Here is a 3,068-nt window from a genome sequence, read left to right as displayed (position 1 = left end):
TGTATCAACAGAGCGAAAACTAAAAACCACATAATCATCTCAATTGATGCAGAAAAGGCTTTTGACAAAGTCCTGTCCCGATCCGTGGGTCAGTCAACGAAGGTCACCTGGGAGAGGAGTGGGGAATTGAGGAGGGGACAAAGGACAGGAGACACGAGAAAGAGAGACAAGACAGGATTCTGATCAAGTCTTGTTTATTTAGGGGAGGTGCTGGGTATATACAGTGGAGGCATAGGGAAATGACGTTGGCGGGTAAAAGGTGCAAGTAACCAGGCAACCGGGCTATGACAGGAAGTTCCACCTCCGGGGCATAGCAGGAGACTTATGGGAAATAAGCAGGGTAAAAGAACTAGGAACTTAGCTCAGCAGAGGTAGGGGAAGAGGAACCCAGAAACCCACTTGCAATAGGATTCGAGGCCTGGAGTTATTGTGCCTCCCACAAAGTCCAATACTCATTCATGTTCAAAGTTCTACAGAAAATTGGAATAGATGGCCTATACTTTAATCTGATGAAAGCCATCTATGACCACCCAACAGCTAATATAATTCTAAATGGGGAAAAACTAAAATTTTTTACTCTTAGATCTGGTACAAGATAAGGATGTCCTTTATCACCACTCCTATTCAATATAGTTCTGGAATCATTAACTAGAGCCATTAGACAAGAGAAAGAAATAAAAGGAATAAGAATAGGTAAAGAAGTTAAATTATCATTATTTGTAGATCATGTGATTCTTAATGATTTAAATTGTCATTATTTGCAGATAACATGATACTTTATTTGGAAGATCCAAAAAACTCCACCAAGAAGCTACTAGAATTGATACACAAATTCAGTAGCATAGCTAGATACAAAGTCAATACCCAAAAGACAAGAGCATTCCTCTATACAGATAACAAACACACTGAGAGGGAAATTAGAAAAACAACACCTTTTATAATAGCACCAAGGAAAATGAAATACCTTGAAATTAATCTAACTAAAGAAGTCAAAGATCTTTTCAAGGAAAATTACAGTACTTTTAAAAAACAGATCATAGAGGATTTCAGAAAATGGAAAGATATTCCATGCTCCTGGATAGGAAGAACCAACATTGTGAAGATGGTCATACTCCCAAAATTGCTGTACAGATTTAATGCAATGCCTATCAAACTACCACCAGCATACCTCCCAGACTTAGAGAAATCATTCCTAAAATTTATTTGGAACCAGAAAAGACAAGACTAGCAAAGGCAATCCTCAGCAACAAAGACAAGACAGGAGGTATTATAATTCTTGACTTGAAATTATATTACAAAGCTACTGTGATAAAATCAGCATGGTACTGGCAACAAAATAGACCTGAGAATCAATGCAATAGATTAGAAGATGTTGAAGCCTCTATGAACACACTCAGCCACCTTACCTTTGACAAAGGGGCCAAACATGCTCACTGGAAGAAAGATAACCTCTTTAACAAATGGTTCTGGAAAAATTGGCTCTCTACATGCCAAAAACTAAAACTTGACCAAGGTCTATCACCATGTACTAAGCTAAAGTAAAAATGGATTAAATATCTAAACATTAAAACACCAACACTAAATCCCCTGGAAGAGAAAGTAGGAGGAACTCTTGAAGACATAGGGGTAGGCAAAGAGTTCATGAACAAAAATCAAATCGCACTTGAAAGGATTAACAACTGGGACTTCCACTTATTGAGAAGTTTTTGCACATCAAAAGAAATTACCAACAAAGTGAAAAGACAACCCACAAATTTGGAAAAAATCATGACAAATAAGCACTCTGACAAAGGTCTGCTCTCTAGAATTTATAAAGAACTAAAAAACACTAGGGTCCCAAAATTTAAAGACCCAGTTCAGAAATGGCCATCTGAGATGAATACACACTTCTCAGAGCATGAAATTAAACAAGCGAGTAAATATATGAAAAAATGGGGGGCCAGGGAGATGGCTCAGTGGAATAAGCACTTCCCTGGCAAGGTTCAATTCCCGGTTCCACCAAAAAGAAAGAAAGAATGTTCCACATCACTAGCCATCCATGGAATGCAAATTAAAACAACATTGAGATAACATCTCAACCTAGAAAAATGGCCATCATAAAGAAGTCAACCAACAACAAATTTGGAGAGGCCGTTGGGAAAAAGGAACCCTTCTCCACTGCTAGTGGAAATGTAGACTGGTGCAACCATTATGGAAATTAGTGTAGAGACTCCTTAGAAAATTAGGACTGGAAATCCCATTGAAACCAGCTATTCCCCTACTGGGAATTTTCCTGGAGGATGTGAAAATATCATATCATAGTGATATATTTGTGCCTATGTTTATAGCTGCACAATTTGTGATAGCCAAATCTTGGAAACAACCAAGATACCCATCACCTGAGGAATGGTTGAAAAAGATGTGGTATTTTTATACAATAGAGTATTACTCAGCTATAAAGAATGATAAAGTCAAAGCCTTTATATTTAAGTGGATGCCACATGAAGATATACTCAAGTGAAATAAATCAGACATACATGTGAAAATATCATATAGTTTCCCTAGTACAAGAACTCAAAAGAAGAAATACAAATAGAAAGGTATAATACAATTAAAAGGAAAGAAAGAACTTGAGGACTAGACAATTAACAGAAAGCAAGGGGAAGAGCTAGCAAACATGACAGATGCAAGCAACAGTTATATGTACAAGATGTGTAAAGTAATGATCCTGAGAATCTTCAGAAAATTTTTGAATCTAGCAGTTAATTGGAAGGATTCTCACTCTGACCTACTATATATACTGACACCTATGAACTAAGCAATTGCACTAGAAGATGGCAATTTGTAATAGTAGGTTCATGCTTGGAGTGACTGTCATTTTGGTCTTCTGAATATGGGCTGCTTGTCATGACACACAAGTTGCTGCTATACTGTCTCTCGGGTAGATGATTGTATAAAAAGGAAGGGGGTGGTTAATGAAGGCAGGAGACAGGAAAAGGAGTGTTGCGGGACTGTCCTGCAACAATGTTGTATATGGTTAGATTTCTGGACTTATGTGTAAACATATATAATTCTTTATTCCTATTTTT

This window comes from Octodon degus, unplaced genomic scaffold, assembly GCF_000260255.1.
Source record: "Octodon degus isolate 3935 unplaced genomic scaffold, OctDeg1.0 scaffold00054, whole genome shotgun sequence".
In the NCBI taxonomy this organism is placed as follows: Eukaryota; Metazoa; Chordata; class Mammalia; order Rodentia; family Octodontidae; genus Octodon; species Octodon degus.
Note: the sequence above shows the minus strand (reverse complement) of the source record.